The following is a 22,908-nucleotide window of genomic DNA, read 5'->3' as shown; positions in this document are numbered from 1 at the left end:
ACCAACCTTTCGGTTAACAGCCGAACGCGCTAACCATAGCGCAACGGAAGCCCAAATATTAAATGGTCGTCAGGTATTGAGGTAAAACTTTGACTTTTTACTTCACATCTGAGACCTCACAGCACCGCTCCCGGATGGGCTCGAACCACCACCGTTTCGGTTAACAGCCGAACGCGCTAACCATTGCGCCACGGACGCCCAAAAATTAAATGGTCGTCAGGTATTGTGGAAAAACTTTGGGTTTTTACGTTACATTTGAGATCCCAAAACACCGCTCCCGGGTGGGCTCGAACCACCAACCTATTGGTTAACAGCCGAACGCGCTAACAATTGAGCCACGGAAGCCCAAAAATTAAATGCTCGTCAGGTATTGTGGAAAAACTCTGACATTTTACGTTACATCTGAGATCCCAAAAAACCGCTCCCGGGTGGGCTCGAACCACCAACCTATTGGTTAACAGCTGAACGCGCTGACCATTGCGCCACTGAAGCCCAAAAATTAAATTTTCGTCAGGTATTGAGGTAAAACTTTGACTTTTTACTTCACATCTGAGACCACACAACACCGCTCCCGGAAGGGCTCGAACCACCAACCTTTCGATTAACAGCTGAACGCGCTAACCATTGCGCCACGGAAGCCCAAAAATTAAATGCTCGTCAGGTATTGTGGAAAAACTCTGACATTTTACGTTACATCTGAGACGTCACAACACCGCTCCCGGGAGGACTCGAACCACCAACCTATTGGTTAACAGCCGAACGCTCTAACCATTGAGCCACGGAAGCCCAAAAATTAAATGCTCGTCAGGTATTGTGGAAAAACTCTGACATTTTACGTTACATCTGAGACGTCACAACACTTCTCCCGGATGGGCTCGAACCACCAACCTATTGGTTAACAGCCGAACGCGCTAACCAGTGAGCCACAGAAGCTCAGAAATTAAATGGTTGTTAGGTATTGTGGATAAGTTATGACTTTTTACGTTACATCTGAGACCCTACAGCACCTCTCCAAGGTGGGCTCGAACCACCAACCTTTCGGTCAACAGCCGAACGCGCTAACCATTGCGCCAAGGAAGCCCAAAAATTAAATGGTAGTCAGGTATTGTGGAAAAACTCTGACATTTTACGTAACATTTGAGACGTCACAACACGGCTCCCGGATGGGCTCGAACCACCAACCTTTCGGTTAACAGCCGAACGCGCTAACCATTGCGCCACGGACGCCCAAAAATTAAATGGTCGTCAGGTATTGTGGAAGAACTTTGGCTTTTTACGTTACATTAGAGATCCAACAACAACGCTCCCGGGTGGGCTCGAACCACCAACCTTTCGGTTAACAGCCGAACGCGCTAACCATTGCGCAACGGAAGCCCAAATATTAAAAGGTCGTCAGTTATTGTGGAAAATCCTTGACTTTTTACGTCACATTTGCGACCTCACAACACCGCTCCCGGGAGGGCTCAAACCACCAGTCTTTTGAATAACAGCTGAACGCGCTAACCATTGCGCCACGGAAGCCCAAAATTTAAATGGTCGTCAGGTGCTGTGGAAAAACTATGACATTTTACGTTACATCTGAGACCTCACAACACCGCTCCCGGATGGGCTCGAACCACCAACCTATTGGTTATCAGCCGAACGCGCTAACAATTGAGCCACGGAAGCTCACTAATTAATTGGTTGTCAGGTATTGTGGAGAAACTCTGACTTTTTACATTATATCTGAGACCCCACAAAACGCTCCCGGAGGGGCTCGAACCACCAACCTTTTGAATAACAGCTGAGCGCACTAACCACTGCGCCATGGAAGCCCAAAAATTTAATGTTCGTCAGGTATTGTGGAAAAACTCTGACTTTTCACGTTACACCTGAGACACCACAAAACGCTCCCGTATGGGCTCGAACCACCAAACTTTCGGTTCGTCAGTTATTGTGGAAAACGTTTGACTTTTTACGTTACATCTGAGACCTCACAACACCGCTCCCAGATGGGCTCGAACCACCAACCTATTGGTTAACAGCCGAACGCGCTAACCATTGAGCCACGGAAGTTCAGAAATTAAATGTTTGTCCCGTATTGTGAAAAAGTTTTGACTTTTTACGCTACATCTGAGACCCCACAACACCTCTCCTGGTTGGGCTCGAAACACCAACCTTTCGGTTAACTGCTGAACGCGCTAACCATTGCGCCACGGAAGCCCAAATATTAAATGGTCGTCAGGTATTGTGGAAAAACCTCGACTTTTTACGTCACATCTGAGACATCACAACACCGCTCCCGGGTACGCTCGAACCACCAACCTTTCGGTTAACAGCCGAACGCGCTAACCTTTGCGCCACGGAAGCCCAAATATTAAATGGTCGTCAGGTATTGTGAAAAACCCCCGACTTTTTACGTCACATCTGAGACATCACAACACCGCTCCCGGGTACGCTCGAACCACCAACATTTTGAATAACAGTTGAGCGCGCTAACCATTGCGCAACGGAAGCCCAAATATTAAAAGGTCGTCAGTTATTGTGGAAAATCCTTGACTTTTTACGTCACATTTGCGACCTCACAACACCGCTCCCGGGAGGGCTCAAACCACCAGTCTTTTGAATAACAGCTGAACGCGCTAACCATTGCGCCACGCAAGCCCAAAATTTAAATGGTCTTCAGGTGCTGTGGAAAAACTATGACATTTTACGTTACATCTGAGACCTCACAACACCGCTCCCGGATGGGCTCGAACCACCAACCTATTGGTTATCAGCCGAACGCGCTAACCATTGAGCCACGGAAGCTCAGTAAATAATTGGTTGTCAGGTATTGTGGAGAAACTCTGACTTTTTACATTATATCTGAGACCCCACAATACGCTCCCGGAGGGGCTCGAACCACCAACCTTTTGAATAACAGCTGAGCGCACTAACCACTGCGCCATGGAAGCCCAAAAATTAAATGTTCGTCAGGTATTGTGGAAAAACTCTGACTTTTCACGTTACACCTGAGACACCACAAAACGCTCCCGTATGGGCTCGAACCACCAAACTTTCGGTTCGTCAGTTATTGTGGAAAACGTTTGACTTTTTACGTTACATCTGAGACCTCACAACACCGCTCCCAGATGGGCTCGAACCACCAACCTATTGGTTAACAGCCGAACGCGCTAACCATTGAGCCACGGAAGTTCAGAAATTAAATGTTTGTCCCGTATTGTGAAAAAGTTTTGACTTTTTACGCTACATCTGAGACCCCACAACACCTCTCCTGGTTGGGCTCGAAACACCAACCTTTCGGTTAACTGCTGAACGCGCTAACCATTGCGCCACGGAAGCCCAAATATTAAATGGTCGTCAGGTATTGTGGAAAAACCTCGACTTTTTACGTCACATCTGAGACATCACAACACCGCTCCCGGGTACGCTCGAACCACCAACCTTTCGGTTAACAGCCGAACGCGCTAACCTTTGCGCCACGGAAGCCCAAATATTAAATGGTCGTCAGGTATTGTGGAAAACCCTCGACTTTTTACGTCACATCTGAGACATCACAACACCGCTCCCGGGTACGCTCGAACCACCAACCTTTTGAATAACAGTTGAGCGCGCTAACCATTGCGCAACGGAAGCCCAAATATTAAAAGGTCGTCAGTTATTGTGGAAAATCCTTGACTTTTTACGTCACATTTGCGACCTCACAACACCGCTCCCGGGAGGGCTCAAATCACCAGTCTTTTGAATAACAGCTGAACGCGCTAACCATTGCGCCACGGAAGCCCAAAATTTAAATGGTCGTCAGGTGCTGTGGAAAAACTATGACATTTTACGTTACATCTGAGACCTCACAACACCGCTCCCGGATGGGCTCGAACCACCAACCTATTGGTTATCAGCCGAACGCGCTAACCATTGAGCCACGGAAGCTCAGTAATTAATTGGTTGTCAGGTATTGTGGAGAAACTCTGACTTTTTACATTATATCTGAGACCCCACAAAACGCTCCCGGAGGGGCTCGAACCACCAACCTTTTGAATAACAGCTGAGCGCACTAACCACTGCGCCATGGAAGCCCAAAAATTAAATGTTCGTCAGGTATTGTGGAAAAACTCTGACTTTTCACGTTACACCTGAGACACCACAAAACGCTCCCGTATGGGCTCGAACCACCAAACTTTCGGTTCGTCAGTTATTGTGGAAAACGTTTGACTTTTTACGTTACATCTGAGACCTCACAACACCGCTCCCAGATGGGCTCGAACCACCAACCTATTGGTTAACAGCCGAACGCGCTAACCATTGAGCCACGGAAGTTCAGAAATTAAATGTTTGTCCCGTATTGTGAAAAAGTTTTGACTTTTTACGCTACATCTGAGACCCCACAACACCTCTCCTGGTTGGGCTCGAAACACCAACCTTTCGGTTAACTGCTGAACGCGCTAACCATTGCGCCACGGAAGCCCAAATATTAAATGGTCGTCAGGTATTGTGGAAAAACCTCGACTTTTTACGTCACATCTGAGACATCACAACACCGCTCCCGGGTACGCTCGAACCACCAACCTTTCGGTTAACAGCCGAACGCGCTAACCTATGCGCCACGGAAGCCCAAATATTAAATGGTCGTCAGGTATTGTGGAAAACCCTCGACTTTTTACGTCACATCTGAGACATCACAACACCGCTCCCGGGTACGCTCGAACCACCAACCTTTTGAATAACAGTTGAGCGCGCTAAGCATTGCGCCACGGAAGCCCAAAAATTAAATGTTCGTCAGGTATTGTGGAAAAACTCTGACTTTTTACGTCACATCTGAGACCTCACAACACCGCTCCCGGATGGGCACGAACCAACAACCTTTCGGTTAACAGCCGAACGCGCTAACCATTGCGCCACGGACGCCCAAAAATTAAATGGTCGTCAGGTATTGTGGGAAAATTTGGGTTTTTACGTTACATTACAGATCCCACAACACCGCTCCCGGGTGGGCTCGAACCACCAACCTTTCGATTAACAGCTGGACGCGCTAATTATTGCGCCACGGAAGCCCAAAAATGAAATGTTCGTCAGGTATTGAGGTAAAACTTAGGCTATTTACGTTACATTTGAGATCCCAAAACACCGCTCCCGGGTGGGCTCGAACCACCAACCTATTGGTTAAAAGCCGAACGCGCTAACAATTGAGCCACGGAAGCTCAGAAAATAAATGGTTATCACGTATTATGGAAAAGTTTGACTTTTCACGCTACATCTGAGACCTCACAACACCGCTCCCGGATGGGCTCGAACCACCAACCTTTCGATTAACAGCCGAACGCGCTAACCATTCGCCACGGACGCCCAAAAATTAAATGGTCGTCAGGTATTGTGGGAAAACTCTGACATTTTACGTTACATCTGAGACGTCACAACACCTCTCCCGGATGAGCTCGAACCACCAACCTATTGGTTAACAGCCGAACGCGCTAACCATTGCGAAACTGAAGCCCAAAAATTAAATTTTCGTCAGGTATTGAGGTAAAACTTTGACTTTTTACTTCACATCTGAGACCTCACAACACCGCTCCCGGATGGGCTCGAACCACCAACCTTTCGATTAACAGCTGAGCGCGCTAACCATTGCGCCACGGAAGCCCAAAAATTAAATGTTCGTCAGGTATTGTGGAAAAACTCTGACTTTTTACGTCACATCTGAGACCTCACAACACCGCTCCCGGATGGGCACGAACCACCAACCTTTCGGTTCATAGCCGAACGCGCTAACCAATGCGCTTCGGAAACCCAAAAATTCAATGGTCGTCAGGTATTGTGGAAAAACTTTGGTTTTTACGTTACATTTGAGATCCCACAACACCGGTCCCGGGTGGGCTCGAACCACCAACCTATTGGTTAACAGCCGAACGCGCTAACAATTAAGCCACGGAAGCTCAGAAATTAAATGGTTATCACGTATTGTGGAAAAGTTTTGAATTTTTATGCTACATCTGAGACCCCACAACACCGCTCCCGGGTGGGCTCGAACCACCAACCTATTGGTTAACAGCCGAACGCGCTAACCATTGAGCCACGGAAGCTCAGGAATTAAATGGTTGTCCCGTATTGTGGAAATGTTTTGACTTTTTACGCTACATCTGGGACCCCACAACACCTCTCCCGGGAGGGCTCAAACCACCACTCTTTTGAATAACAGCTGAACGCGCTAACCATTGCCCCACGGAAGCCCAAAAATTGAATGGTCGTCAGGTATTGTGGAAAAACCTTGACTTTTTACGCCACATCTGAGACCTCACAACACCGATTTCGGGTGGGCTCGAACCACCAACTTACTGGTTAACAGCCGAACGCGCTAACCATTGAGCCACGGAAGTTCAGAAATTATATGGTTGTCTCGTATTGTGGAAAAACTCTGACTTTCTACGTCACATCTGAGACCTCACAACACCGCTCCCGGGAGGGCTTAAACCACCAGCTTTTGAATAACAGCTGAACGCGCTAACCTTTGCGCCACGGAAGCCCAAATATTAAATGGTCGTCAGGTATTGTGGAAAACCCTCGACTTTTTACGTCACATCTGAGACATCACAACACCGCTCCCGGGTACGCTCGAACCACCAACCTTTTGAATAACAGTTGAGCGCGCTAACCATTGCGCCACGGAAGCCCAAAAATTAAATGTTCGTCAGGTATTGTGGAAAAACTCTGACTTTTTACGTCACATCTGAGACCTCACAACACCGCTCCCGGATGGGCACGAACCACCAACCTTTCGGTTAACAGCCGAACGCGCTAACCATTGCGCCACGGACGCCCAAAAATTAAATGGTCGTCAGGTATTGTGGGAAAATTTGGGTTTTTACGTTACATTACAGATCCCACAACACCGCTCCCGGGTGGGCTCGAACCACCAACCTTTCGATTAACAGCTGGACGCGCTAATTATTGCGCCACGGAAGCCCAAAAATTAAATGTTCGTCAGGTATTGTGGAAAAACTCCGACATTTTACGTTACATCTGAGACGTCACAACACTTCTCCCGAATGGGCTCGAACCACCAACCTATTGGTTAATAGCCGAACGCGCTAACCATTGCGCCACTGAAGCCCAAAAATTAAATTTTCGTCAGGTATTGAGGTAAAATTTGACTTTTTACTTCACATCTGAGGCCTCACAACACCGCTCCCGGATGGGCTCGAACCACCAACCTTTCGGTTAACAGCCGAACGCGCTAACCATTGCGCCACGGACGCCCAAAAAATAATGGTCGTCAGGTATTGCGGAAAAACCTTGGCTATTTACGTTACATTTGAGATCCAAAAACACCGCTCCCGGGTGGGCTCGAACCACCAAGCTATGGGTTAACAGCCGAACGCGCTAACCATTGAGCTACGAAAGATCAGAAAATAAATGGTTATCACGTATTATGGAAAAAGTTTGACTTTTCACGCTACATCTGAGACCTCACAACACCTCTCTCGGGTGGACTCGATCCACCAACCTTTCGATTAACAGCTGAACGCGCTAACCATTGCGCCACGGAAGCCCAAAAATTAAATGCTCGTCAGGTATTGTGGAAAAACTCTGACATTTTACGTTACATCTGAGACGTCACAACACTTCTCCCGGATGGGCTCGAATCACCAACCTATTGGATAATAGCCGAACGCGCTAACCATTGCGCCACTGAAGCCCACAAATTAAATTTTCGTCAGGTATTGAGGTAAAACTTTGATTTTTACTTCACATCTGAGGCCTCACAACACCGCTCCCGGATGGGCTCGAACCACCAACCTTTCGGTTAACAGCCGAACGCGCTAACCATTCGCCACGGACGCCCAAAAATTAAATGGTCGTCAGGTATTGTGGAAATATTTTGGCTATTTACGTTACATTTGAGATCCAAAAACACCGCTCCGGGTGGGCTCGAACCACAACCCTATTGGTTAACAGCCGAACGCGCTAACCATTGAGCCACGAAAGCTCAGAAAATAAATGGTTGTCACGTATTGTGGAAAAGTTTTGTCTTTTTACGCTACATATGAGACCCAACAACACCTCTCCCGGGTGGGCTCGAACCACCAACCTTTCGATTAACAGCTGAACGCGCTAACCATTGCGCCACGCAAGCCCAAAAATTAAATGTTCGTCAGATATTGTGGGAAAATTTGGGTTTTTACGTTACATTACAGATCCCACAACACCGCTCCCGGGTGGGCTCGAACCACCAACCTTTCGATTAACAGCTGGACGCGCTAATTATTGCGCCACGGAAGCCCAAAAATGAAATGTTCGTCAGGTATTGAGGTAAAACTTAGGCTATTTACGTCACATCTGAGACCTCACAACACCGCTCCCGGGAGGGCTTAAACCACCAGCTTTTGAATAACAGCTGAACGCGCTAACCTTTGCGCCACGGAAGCCCAAATATTAAATGGTCGTCAGGTATTGTGGAAAACCCTCGACTTTTTACGTCACATCTGAGACATCACAACACCGCTCCCGGGTACGCTCGAACCACCAACCTTTTGAATAACAGTTGAGCGCGCTAACCATTGCGCCACGGAAGCCCAAAAATTAAATGTTCGTCAGGTATTGTGGAAAAACTCTGACTTTTTACGTCACATCTGAGACCTCACAACACCGCTCCCGGATGGGCACGAACCACCAACCTTTCGGTTAACAGCCGAACGCGCTAACCATTGCGCCACGGACGCCCAAAAATTAAAGGGTCGTCAGGTATTGTGGGAAAATTTGGGTTTTTACGTTACATTACAGATCCCACAACACCGCTCCCGGGTGGGCTCGAACCACCAACCTTTCGATTAACAGCTGGACGCGCTAATTATTGCGCCACGGAAGCCCAAAAATTAAATGTTCGTCAGGTATTGTGGAAAAACTCCGACATTTTACGTTACATCTGAGACGTCACAACACTTCTCCCGAATGGGCTCGAACCACCAACCTATTGGTTAATAGCCGAACGCGCTAACCATTGCGCCACTGAAGCCCAAAAATTAAATTTTCGTCAGGTATTGAGGTAAAATTTGACTTTTTACTTCACATCTGAGGCCTCACAACACCGCTCCCGGATGGGCTCGAACCACCAACCTTTCGGTTAACAGCCGAACGCGCTAACCATTGCGCCACGGACGCCCAAAAAATAATGGTCGTCAGGTATTGCGGAAAAACCTTGGCTATTTACGTTACATTTGAGATCCAAAAACACCGCTCCCGGGTGGGCTCGAACCACCAAGCTATGGGTTAACAGCCGAACGCGCTAACCATTGAGCTACGAAAGATCAGAAAATAAATGGTTATCACGTATTATGGAAAAAGTTTGACTTTTCACGCTACATCTGAGACCTCACAACACCTCTCTCGGGTGGACTCGATCCACCAACCTTTCGATTAACAGCTGAACGCGCTAACCATTGCGCCACGGAAGCCCAAAAATTAAATGCTCGTCAGGTATTGTGGAAAAACACTGACATTTTACGTTACATCTGAGACGTCACAACACTTCTCCCGGATGGGCTCGAATCACCAACCTATTGGATAATAGCCGAACGCGCTAACCATTGCGCCACTGAAGCCCACAAATTAAATTTTCGTCAGGTATTGAGGTAAAACTTTGACTTTTTACTTCACATCTGAGGCCTCACAACACCGCTCCCGGATGGGCTCGAAACACCAACCTTTCGGTTAACAGCCGAACGCGCTAACCATTCGCCACGGACGCCCAAAAATTAAATGGTCGTCAGGTATTGTGGAAATATTTTGGCTATTTACGTTACATTTGAGATCCAAAAACACCGCTCCCGGGTGGGCTCGAACCACAACCCTATTGGTTAACAGCCGAACGCGCTAACCATTGAGCCACGAAAGCTCAGAAAATAAATGGTTGTCACGTATTGTGGAAAAGTTTTGTCTTTTTACGCTACATATGAGACCCAACAACACCTCTCCCGGGTGGGCTCGAACCACCAACCTTTCGATTAACAGCTGAACGCGCTAACCATTGCGCCACGCAAGCCCAAAAATTAAATGTTCGTCAGATATTGTGGGAAAATTTGGGTTTTTACGTTACATTACAGATCCCACAACACCGCTCCCGGGTGGGCTCGAACCACCAACCTTTCGATTAACAGCTGGACGCGCTAATTATTGCGCCACGGAAGCCCAAAAATGAAATGTTCGTCAGGTATTGAGGTAAAACTTAGGCTATTTACGTTACATTTGAGATCCCAAAACACCGCTCCCGGATGAGCTCGAACCACCAACCTATTGGTTAACAGCCGAACGCGCTAACCATTGCGAAACTGAAGCCCAAAAATTAAATTTTCGTCAGGTATTGAGGTAAAACTTTGACTTTTTACTTCACATCTGAGACCTCACAACACCGCTCCCGGATGGGCTCGAACCACCAACCTTTCGATTAACAGCTGAGCGCGCTAACCATTGCGCCACGGAAGCCCAAAAATTAAATGTTCGTCAGGTATTGTGGAAAAACTCCGACATTTTACGTTACATCTGAGACGTCACAACACTTCTCCCGAATGGGCTCGAACCACCAACCTATTGGTTAATAGCCGAACGCGCTAACCATTGCGCCACTGAAGCCCAAAAATTAAATTTTCGTCAGGTATTGAGGTAAAACTTTGACTTTTTACTTCACATCTGAGGCCTCACAACACCGCTCCCGGATGGGCTCGAACCACCAACCTTTCGGTTAACAGCCGAACGCGCTAACCATTGCGCCACGGACGCCCAAAAAATAATGGTCGTCAGGTATTGCGGGAAAACCTTGGCTATTTACGTTACATTTGAGATCCAAAAACACCGCTCCCGGGTGGGCTCGAACCACCAAGCTATGGGTTAACAGCCGAACGCGCTAACCATTGAGCTACGAAAGATCAGAAAATAAATGGTTATCACGTATTATGGAAAAAGTTTGACTTTTCACGCTACATCTGAGACCTCACAACACCTCTCTCGGGTGGACTCGATCCACCAACCTTTCGATTAACAGCTGAACGCGCTAACCATTGCGCCACGGGAGCCCAAAAATTAAATGCTCGTCAGGTATTGTGGAAAAACTCTGACATTTTACGTTACATCTGAGACGTCACAACACTTCTCCCGGATGGGCTCGAATCACCAACCTATTGGATAATAGCCGAACGCGCTAACCATTGCGCCACTGAAGCCCACAAATTAAATTTTCGTCAGGTATTGAGGTAAAACTTTGACTTTTTACTTCACATCTGAGGCCTCACAACACCGCTCCCGGATGGGCTCGAACCACCAACCTTTCGGTTAACAGCCGAACGCGCTAACCATTCGCCACGGACGCCCAAAAATTAAATGGTCGTCAGGTATTGTGGAAATATTTTGGCTATTTACGTTACATTTGAGATCCAAAAACACCGCTCCCGGGTGGGCTCGAACCACAACCCTATTGGTTAACAGCCGAACGCGCTAACCATTGAGCCACGAAAGCTCAGAAAATAAATGGTTGTCACGTATTGTGGAAAAGTTTTGTCTTTTTACGCTACATATGAGACCCAACAACACCTCTCCCGGGTGGGCTCGAACCACCAACCTTTCGATTAACAGCTGAACGCGCTAACCATTGCGCCACGCAAGCCCAAAAATTAAATGTTCGTCAGATATTGTGGAAAAACTCTGGCTATTTACGTTACATTTGAGATCCCAAAACACCGCTCCCGGGTGGGCTCGAACCACCAACCTATTGCTTAACAGCCGAACGCGCTAACCATTGAACCACGGAAGCTCAGAAAATAAATGGTTATCACGTATTATGGAAAAAGTTTGACTTTTCACGCTACATCTGAGACCTCACAACACCGCTCCCGGATGGGCTCGAACCACCAACCTTTCGATTAACAGCCGAACGCGCTAACCTTGAGCCACGGAAGCCCAAAAATTAAATGTTCGTCAGGACAATAAATAAAAATGTACCTCGATTTTTAATAACATTTTCAAAATCGACGTTTCACGGCCAAAGAAGCATATTTTGAGTATTTCTTCACTATTTTCAAATATTACCACTGAAACCATTATTTTTATACTTTTTGCTTTAATTCAAGCAATGTAACGATATTCATTCAAAAAACTGTTAAAAATCATTTTTCAATAAGAAATCGTATTCACGGATTTTGTGTCTTGAAGAAGAAAAACCTGCGATTTTTTCGGTACTTTTTTGAATGCATTTTTTTTCTGGAGAAATTTTTGACCGAATTCAGCTTAATTCCCTATAAAACACTAATTAAAAGTGATATCATCTCCAGAAAAAAAAATTTCTCCAGAAAAAAAAGCATTCAAAAAAGTACCGAAAAAATCGCAGGTTTTTCTTCTTCAAGACACAAAATCCGTGAATACGATTTCTTATTGAAAATTGAATTTTAACAGTTTTTTGAATGAATATCGTTACATTGCTTGAATTAAAGCAAAAAGTATAAAAATAATGGTTTCAGTGGTTATATTAGAAAATAGTGAAGAAACACTCAAAATATGCTTCTTTGGCCGTGAAACGTCGATTTTGAAAATGTTATTAAAAATCGAGGTACATTTTTATTTATTGTTCAATCGAGATGAAATCACTTTTATTGAGTGTTTTATAGGGAATTAAGCTGAATTCGGTCAAAAATTTCTCCAGAAAAAAATGCATTCAAAAAAGTACCGAAAAAATCGCATGTTTTTCTTCTTCAAGATACAAAGTCCGTGACAACGATTTCTTATTGAAAAATTTAATTTTGACAGTTTTTTGATTGAATATCGTTACATTTGCTTGAATTTAAGCAAAATGTATAAAAATAATGGTTTCAGTGAACATATTTGAAAATAGTGAAGAAATACTCAAAGTATGCTTCTTTGGCCGTGAAACGTCGATTTTGAAAATGTTATTAAAAATCAAGGTACATTTTTATTTATTGTTCAATCGAGATGACATCACTATTAATGAGTGTTTTATAGGGAATTTAGCTGAATTCGGTCAATAATTTCTCCAGAAAATAATGCATTCTAAAGTGTACCGAAAAAATCGCATGTTTTTTTTCTTCAAGATACAATATCCGTGACAACGATTTCTTATTGAAAATTGAATTTTAACAGTTTTTTGAATGAATATCGTTACATTGCTTGAATTAAAGCAAAAAGTATAAAAATAATGGTTTCAGTGGTTATATTTGAAAATAGTGAAGAAATACTCAAAATATGCTTCTTTGGCCGTGAAACGTCGATTTTGAAAATGTTATTAAAAATCGAGGTTCATTTTTATTTATTGTTCAATCGAGATGAAATCACTTTTAATGAGTGTTTTATAGGGAATTAAGCTGAATTCGGTCAAAAATTTCTCCTGAAAAAAATGCATTCAAAAAAGTACCGAAAAAATCTCATGTTTTTCTTCTTCAAGATACAAAATCCGTGACAACGATTTCTTATTGAAAAATTTAATTTTAACAGTTTTTTGATTGAATATCGTTACATTTGCTTGAATTAAAGCAAAAAGTATAAAAATAATGCTTTCAGTGAACATATTTGAAAATAGTGAAGAAATACTCAAAGTATGCTTCTTTGGCCGTGAAACGTCGATTTTGAAAATGTTATTAAAAATCGAGGTAAATTTTTAATTATTGTTCAATCAAGATGAAATCACTTTCAAAGAGTGTTTTATAGGGAATTAAGCTGAATTCGGTCAAACATTTCTCCAAAAAAAATGCATTCTAAAGTGTACCGAAAAAATCGCATGTTTTTTTTCTTCAAGATACAATATCCGTGACAACGATTTCTTATTGAAAATTGAATTTTAACAGTTTTTTGAATGAATATCGTTACATTGCTTGAATTAAAGCAAAAAGTATAAAAATAATGGTTTCAGTGGTTATATTTGAAAATAGTGAAGAAATACTCAAAATATGCTTCTTTGGCCGTGAAACGTCGATTTTGAAAATGTTATTAAAAATCGAGGTACATTTTTATTTATTGTTCAATCGAGATGAAATCACTTTTAATGAGTGTTTTATAGGGAATTAAGCTGAATTCGGTCAAAAATTTCTCCTGAAAAAAATGCATTCAAAAAAGTACCGAAAAAATCTCATGTTTTTCTTCTTCAAGATACAAAATCCGTGACAACGATTTCTTATTGAAAAATTTAATTTTAACAGTTTTTTGATTGAATATCGTTACATTTGCTTGAATTAAAGCAAAAAGTATAAAAATAATGGTTTCAGTGGTTATATTTGAAAACAGTGAACAAATACTCAAAATGTTTTTCTTAGGCCGAGTTACGTCGATTTTGAAAATGTTATTAAAAATCAAGGTACATTTTTATTTATTGTTCAATCGAGATGACATCACTATTAATGAGTGTTTTATAGGGAATTTAGCTGAATTCGGTCAAAAATTTCTCCAGAAAATAATGCATTCAAAATAGTACCGAAAAAATCGCATGTTTTTCTTCTTCAAGATACAATATCCGTGACAACGATTTCTTATTGAAAATTGAATTTTAACAGTTTTTTGAATGAATATCGTTACATTGCTTGAATTAAAGCAAAAAGTATAAAAATAATGGTTTCAGTGGTTATATTTGAAAATAGTGAAGAAATACTCAAAATATGCTTCTTTGGCCGTGAAACGTCGATTTTGAAAATGTTATTAAAAATCGAGGTACATTTTTATTTATTGTTCAATCGAGATGAAATCACTTTTAATGAGTGTTTTATAGGGAATTAAGCTGAATTCGGTCAAAAATTTCTCCTGAAAAAAATGCATTCAAAAAAGTACCGAAAAAATCTCATGTTTTTCTTCTTCAAGATACAAAATCCGTGACAACGATTTCTTATTGAAAAATTTAATTTTAACAGTTTTTTGATTGAATATCGTTACATTTGCTTGAATTAAAGCAAAAAGTATAAAAATAATGCTTTCAGTGAACATATTTGAAAATAGTGAAGAAATACTCAAAGTATGCTTCTTTGGCCGTGAAACGTCGATTTTGAAAATGTTATTAAAAATCGAGGTAAATTTTTAATTATTGTTCAATCGAGATGAAATCACTTTCAATGAGTGTTTTATAGGGAATTAAGCTGAATTCGGTCAAAAATTTCTCCAGAAAAAAATTCATTCAAAAAAGTACCGAAAAAATCGCAGGTTTTTCTTCTTCAAGACACAAAATCCGTGAATACGATTTCTTATTGAAAAATTTAATTTTAACAGTTTTTTGGTTGAATATCGTTACATTTGCTTGAATTAAAGCAAAAAGTATAAAAATAATGGTTTCAGTGGTTATATTTGAAAACAGTGAACAAATACTCAAAATGTTTTTCTTAGGCCGAGTTACGTCGATTTTGAAAATGTTATTAAAAATCAAGGTACATTTTTATTTATTGTTCAATCGAGATGACATCACTATTAATGAGTGTTTTATAGGGAATTTAGCTGAATTCGGTCAAAAATTTCTCCAGAAAATAATGCATTCAAAATAGTACCGAAAAAATCGCATGTTTTTCTTCTTCAAGATACAAAATCCGTGACAACGATTTCTTATTGAAAAATTTAATTTTAACAGTTTTTTGATTGAATATCGTTACATTTGCTTAAATTAAAGCAAAAAGTATAAAAATAATGGTTTCAGTGAATATATTTGAAAATAGTGAAGAAATACTCAAAATATGCTTCGTTGGCGGTGAAACGTCGATTTTGAAAATGTTATTAAAAATCGAGGTACATTTTTATTTATTGTTCAATCGAGATGAAATCACTTTTAATGAGTGTTTTATAGGAAATTAAGCTGAATTCGGTCAAAAATTCTACAGAAAAAAATGCATTCAAAAGTGTACCGAAAAAATCGCATGTTTTTTTTCTTCAAGATACAAAATCCGTGACAACGATTTCTTATTTAAAATTGAATTTTAACACAGTTTTTTGAATGAATATCGTTACATTGCTTGAATTAAAGCAAAAAGTATAAAAATAATGGTTTCAGTGAACATATTTGAAAATAGTGAAGAAATACTCAAAATATGCTTCTTTGGCCGTGAAACGTCGATTTTGAAAATGTTATTAAAAATCGAGGTAAATTTTTAATTATTGTTCAATCAAGATGAAATCACTTTCAAAGAGTGTTTTATAGGGAATTAAGCTGAATTCGGTCAAACATTTCTCCAAAAAAAATGCATTCTAAAGTGTACCGAAAAAATCGCATGTTTTTTTTCTTCAAGATACAATATCCGTGACAACGATTTCTTATTGAAAATTGAATTTTAACAGTTTTTTGAATGAATATCGTTACATTGCTTGAATTAAAGCAAAAAGTATAAAAATAATGGTTTCAGTGGTTATATTTGAAAATAGTGAAGAAATACTCAAAATATGCTTCTTTGGCCGTGAAACGTCGATTTTGAAAATGTTATTAAAAATCGAGGTTCATTTTTATTTATTGTTCAATCGAGATGAAATCACTTTTAATGAGTGTTTTATAGGGAATTAAGCTGAATTCGGTCAAAAATTTCTCCTGAAAAAAATGCATTCAAAAAAGTACCGAAAAAATCTCATGTTTTTCTTCTTCAAGATACAAAATCCGTGACAACGATTTCTTATTGAAAAATTTAATTTTAACAGTTTTTTGATTGAATATCGTTACATTTGCTTGAATTAAAGCAAAAAGTATAAAAATAATGCTTTCAGTGAACATATTTGAAAATAGTGAAGAAATACTCAAAGTATGCTTCTTTGGCCGTGAAACGTCGATTTTGAAAATGTTATTAAAAATCGAGGTAAATTTTTAATTATTGTTCAATCAAGATGAAATCGCTTTCAAAGAGTGTTTTATAGGGAATTAAGCTGAATTCGGTCAAACATTTCTCCAAAAAAAATGCATTCTAAAGTGTACCGAAAAAATCGCATGTTTTTTTTCTTCAAGATACAATATCCGTGACAACGATTTCTTATTGAAAATTGAATTTTAACAGTTTTTTGAATGAATATCGTTACATTGCTTGAATTAAAGCAAAAAGTATAAAAATAATGGTTTCAGTGGTTATATTTGAAAATAGTGAAGAAATACTCAAAATATGCTTCTTTGGCCGTGAAACGTCGATTTTGAAAATGTTATTAAAAATCGAGGTTCATTTTTATTTATTGTTCAATCGAGATGAAATCACTTTTAATGAGTGTTTTATAGGGAATTAAGCTGAATTCGGTCAAAAATTTCTCCTGAAAAAAATGCATTCAAAAAAGTACCGAAAAAATCTCATGTTTTTCTTCTTCAAGATACAAAATCCGTGACAACGATTTCTTATTGAAAAATTTAATTTTAACAGTTTTTTGATTGAATATCGTTACATTTGCTTGAATTAAAGCAAAAAGTATAAAAATAATGCTTTCAGTGAACATATTTGAAAATAGTGAAGAAATACTCAAAGTATGCTTCTTTGGCCGTGAAACGTCGATTTTGAAAATGTTATTAAAAATCGAGGTAAATTTTTAATTATTGTTCAATCGAGATGAAATCACTTTCAATGAGTGTTTTAAAGGGAATTAAGCTGAATTCGGTCAAAAATTTCTCCAGAAAAAAATTCATTCAAAAAAGTACCGAAAAAATCGCAGGTTTTTCTTCTTCAAGACACAAAATCCGTGAATACGATTTCTTATTGAAAAATTTAATTTTAACAGTTTTTTGGTTGAATATCGTTACATTTGCTTGAATTAAAGCAAAAAGTATAAAAATAATGGTTTCAGTGGTTATATTTGAAAACAGTGAACAAATACTCAAAATGTTTTTCTTAGGCCGAGTTACGTCGATTTTGAAAATGTTATTAAAAATCAAGGTACATTTTTATTTATTGTTCAATCGAGATGACATCACTATTAATGAGTGTTTTATAGGGAATTTAGCTGAATTCGGTCAAAAATTTCTCCAGAAAATAATGCATTCAAAATAGTACCGAAAAAATCGCATGTTTTTCTTCTTCAAGATACAAAATCCGTGACAACGATTTCTTATTGAAAAATTTAATTTTAACAGTTTTTTGATTGAATATCGTTACATTTGCTTAAATTAAAGCAAAAAGTATAAAAATAATGGTTTCAGTGAATATATTTGAAAATAGTGAAGAAATACTCAAAATATGCTTCGTTGGCGGTGAAACGTCGATTTTGAAAATGTTATTAAAAATCGAGGTACATTTTTATTTATTGTTCAATCGAGATGAAATCACTTTTAATGAGTGTTTTATAGGAAATTAAGCTGAATTCGGTCAAAAATTCTACAGAAAAAAATGCATTCAAAAGTGTACCGAAAAAATCGCATGTTTTTTTTCTTCAAGATACAAAATCCGTGACAACGATTTCTTATTTAAAATTGAATTTTAACACAGTTTTTTGAATGAATATCGTTACATTGCTTGAATTAAAGCAAAAAGTATAAAAATAATGGTTTCAGTGAACATATTTGAAAATAGTGAAGAAATACTCAAAATATGCTTCTTTGGCCGTGAAACGTCGATTTTGAAAATGTTATTAAAAATCGAGGTAAATTTTTAATTATTGTTCAATCAAGATGAAATCACTTTCAAAGAGTGTTTTATAGGGAATTAAGCTGAATTCGGTCAAACATTTCTCCAAAAAAAATGCATTCTAAAGTGTACCGAAAAAATCGCATGTTTTTTTTCTTCAAGATACAATATCCGTGACAACGATTTCTTATTGAAAATTGAATTTTAACAGTTTTTTGAATGAATATCGTTACATTGCTTGAATTAAAGCAAAAAGTATAAAAATAATGGTTTCAGTGGTTATATTTGAAAATAGTGAAGAAATACTCAAAATATGCTTCTTTGGCCGTGAAACGTCGATTTTGAAAATGTTATTAAAAATCGAGGTTCATTTTTATTTATTGTTCAATCGAGATGAAATCACTTTTAATGAGTGTTTTATAGGGAATTAAGCTGAATTCGGTCAAAAATTTCTCCTGAAAAAAATGCATTCAAAAAAGTACCGAAAAAATCTCATGTTTTTCTTCTTCAAGATACAAAATCCGTGACAACGATTTCTTATTGAAAAATTTAATTTTAACAGTTTTTTGATTGAATATCGTTACATTTGCTTGAATTAAAGCAAAAAGTATAAAAATAATGCTTTCAGTGAACATATTTGAAAATAGTGAAGAAATACTCAAAGTATGCTTCTTTGGCCGTGAAACGTCGATTTTGAAAATGTTATTAAAAATCGAGGTAAATTTTTAATTATTGTTCAATCAAGATGAAATCGCTTTCAAAGAGTGTTTTATAGGGAATTAAGCTGAATTCGGTCAAACATTTCTCCAAAAAAAATGCATTCTAAAGTGTACCGAAAAAATCGCATGTTTTTTTTCTTCAAGATACAATATCCGTGACAACGATTTCTTATTGAAAATTGAATTTTAACAGTTTTTTGAATGAATATCGTTACATTGCTTAAATTAAAGCAAAAAGTATAAAAATAATGGTTTCAGTGAATATATTTGAAAATAGTGAAGAAATACTCAAAATATGCTTCGTTGGCGGTGAAACGTCGATTTTGAAAATGTTATTAAAAATCGAGGTACATTTTTATTTATTGTTCAATCGAGATGAAATCACTTTTAATGAGTGTTTTATAGGAAATTAAGCTGAATTCGGTCAAAAATTCTACAGAAAAAAAATGCATTCAAAAGTGTACCGAAAAAATCGCATGTTTTTTTTCTTCAAGATACAAAATCCGTGACAACGATTTCTTATTTAAAATTGAATTTTAACACAGTTTTTTGAATGAATATCGTTACATTGCTTGAATTAAAGCAAAAAGTATAAAAATAATGGTTTCAGTGAACATATTTGAAAATAGTGAAGAAATACTCAAAATATGCTTCTTTGGCCGTGAAACGTCGATTTTGAAAATGTTATTAAAAATCGAGGTAAATTTTTAATTATTGTTCAATCAAGATGAAATCACTTTCAAAGAGTGTTTTATAGGGAATTAAGCTGAATTCGGTCAAACATTTCTCCAAAAAAAATGCATTCTAAAGTGTACCGAAAAAATCGCATGTTTTTTTTCTTCAAGATACAATATCCGTGACAACGATTTCTTATTGAAAATTGAATTTTAACAGTTTTTTGAATGAATATCGTTACATTGCTTGAATTAAAGCAAAAAGTATAAAAATAATGGTTTCAGTGGTTATATTTGAAAATAGTGAAGAAATACTCAAAATATGCTTCTTTGGCCGTGAAACGTCGATTTTGAAAATGTTATTAAAAATCGAGGTTCATTTTTATTTATTGTTCAATCGAGATGAAATCACTTTTAATGAGTGTTTTATAGGGAATTAAGCTGAATTCGGTCAAAAATTTCTCCTGAAAAAAATGCATTCAAAAAAGTACCGAAAAAATCTCATGTTTTTCTTCTTCAAGATACAAAATCCGTGACAACGATTTCTTATTGAAAAATTTAATTTTAACAGTTTTTTGATTGAATATCGTTACATTTGCTTGAATTAAAGCAAAAAGTATAAAAATAATGCTTTCAGTGAACATATTTGAAAATAGTGAAGAAATACTCAAAGTATGCTTCTTTGGCCGTGAAACGTCGATTTTGAAAATGTTATTAAAAATCGAGGTAAATTTTTAATTATTGTTCAATCAAGATGAAATCGCTTTCAAAGAGTGTTTTATAGGGAATTAAGCTGAATTCGGTCAAACATTTCTCCAAAAAAAATGCATTCTAAAGTGTACCGAAAAAATCGCATGTTTTTTTTCTTCAAGATACAATATCCGTGACAACGATTTCTTATTGAAAATTGAATTTTAACAGTTTTTTGAATGAATATCGTTACATTGCTTGAATTAAAGCAAAAAGTATAAAAATAATGGTTTCAGTGGTTATATTTGAAAATAGTGAAGAAATACTCAAAATATGCTTCTTTGGCCGTGAAACGTCGATTTTGAAAATGTTATTAAAAATCGAGGTTCATTTTTATTTATTGTTCAATCGAGATGAAATCACTTTTAATGAGTGTTTTATAGGGAATTAAGCTGAATTCGGTCAAAAATTTCTCCTGAAAAAAATGCATTCAAAAAAGTACCGAAAAAATCTCATGTTTTTCTTCTTCAAGATACAAAATCCGTGACAACGATTTCTTATTGAAAAATTTAATTTTAACAGTTTTTTGATTGAATATCGTTACATTTGCTTGAATTAAAGCAAAAAGTATAAAAATAATGCTTTCAGTGAACATATTTGAAAATAGTGAAGAAATACTCAAAGTATGCTTCTTTGGCCGTGAAACGTCGATTTTGAAAATGTTATTAAAAATCGAGGTAAATTTTTAATTATTGTTCAATCAAGATGAAATCGCTTTCAAAGAGTGTTTTATAGGGAATTAAGCTGAATTCGGTCAAACATTTCTCCAAAAAAAATGCATTCTAAAGTGTACCGAAAAAATCGCATGTTTTTTTTCTTCAAGATACAATATCCGTGACAACGATTTCTTATTGAAAATTGAATTTTAACAGTTTTTTGAATGAATATCGTTACATTGCTTGAATTAAAGCAAAAAGTATAAAAATAATGGTTTCAGTGGTTATATTTGAAAATAGTGAAGAAATACTCAAAATATGCTTCTTTGGCCGTGAAACGTCGATTTTGAAAATGTTATTAAAAATCGAGGTACATTTTTATTTATTGTTCAATCGAGATGAAATCACTTTTAATGAGTGTTTTATAGGGAATTAAGCTGAATTCGGTCAAAAATTTCTCCTGAAAAAAATGCATTCAAAAAAGTACCGAAAAAATCTCATGTTTTTCTTCTTCAAGATACAAAATCCGTGACAACGATTTCTTATTGAAAAATTTAATTTTAACAGTTTTTTGATTGAATATCGTTACATTTGCTTGAATTAAAGCAAAAAGTATAAAAATAATGGTTTCAGTGGTTATATTTGAAAACAGTGAACAAATACTCAAAATGTTTTTCTTAGGCCGAGTTACGTCGATTTTGAAAATGTTATTAAAAATCAAGGTACATTTTTATTTATTGTTCAATCGAGATGACATCACTATTAATGAGTGTTTTATAGGGAATTTAGCTGAATTCGGTCAAAAATTTCTCCAGAAAATAATGCATTCAAAATAGTACCGAAAAAATCGCATGTTTTTCTTCTTCAAGATACAAAATCCGTGACAACGATTTCTTATTGAAAAATTTAATTTTAACAGTTTTTTGATTGAATATCGTTACATTTGCTTAAATTAAAGCAAAAAGTATAAAAATAATGGTTTCAGTGAATATATTTGAAAATAGTGAAGAAATACTCAAAATATGCTTCGTTGGCGGTGAAACGTCGATTTTGAAAATGTTATTAAAAATCGAGGTACATTTTTATTTATTGTTCAATCGAGATGAAATCACTTTTAATGAGTGTTTTATAGGAAATTAAGCTGAATTCGGTCAAAAATTCTACAGAAAAAAATGCATTCAAAAGTGTACCGAAAAAATCGCATGTTTTTTTTCTTCAAGATACAAAATCCGTGACAACGATTTCTTATTTAAAATTGAATTTTAACACAGTTTTTTGAATGAATATCGTTACATTGCTTGAATTAAAGCAAAAAGTATAAAAATAATGGTTTCAGTGAACATATTTGAAAATAGTGAAGAAATACTCAAAATATGCTTCTTTGGCCGTGAAACGTCGATTTTGAAAATGTTATTAAAAATCGAGGTACATTTTTATTTATTGTTCAATCGAGATGAAATCACTTTTAATGAGTGTTTTATAGGGAATTAAGCTGAATTCGGTCAAAAATTTCTCCTGAAAAAAATGCATTCAAAAAAGTACCGAAAAAATCTCATGTTTTTCTTCTTCAAGATACAAAATCCGTGAC

The 22,908-nt window shown here is 37.7% G+C and overlaps 2 non-coding genes across 2 annotated transcripts; both read right to left on the bottom strand.

Annotated features, from left to right (window-relative positions):
- Positions 1-2,717: 2,717 nt before the first annotated feature.
- TRNAI-GAU (transfer RNA isoleucine (anticodon GAU)) lies at positions 2,718-2,790 on the bottom strand. Its single transcript has one exon. It is a non-coding gene; the product is annotated as a tRNA-Ile (tRNA).
- A 1,049-nt stretch (positions 2,791-3,839) lies between these two features.
- On the bottom strand, positions 3,840-3,912 carry TRNAI-GAU (transfer RNA isoleucine (anticodon GAU)). Its single transcript has one exon. It is a non-coding gene; the product is annotated as a tRNA-Ile (tRNA).
- Positions 3,913-22,908: the final 18,996 nt, after the last annotated feature.

Source organism: Phalangium opilio, unplaced genomic scaffold (genome assembly GCF_054372755.1).
Source record: "Phalangium opilio isolate 3A_F unplaced genomic scaffold, DU_Popi_V2 ptg001675l_1, whole genome shotgun sequence".
In the NCBI taxonomy this organism is placed as follows: domain Eukaryota; kingdom Metazoa; phylum Arthropoda; class Arachnida; order Opiliones; family Phalangiidae; genus Phalangium; species Phalangium opilio.
Note: the sequence above shows the minus strand (reverse complement) of the source record. Positions and strands in the feature narration are given on the sequence as shown.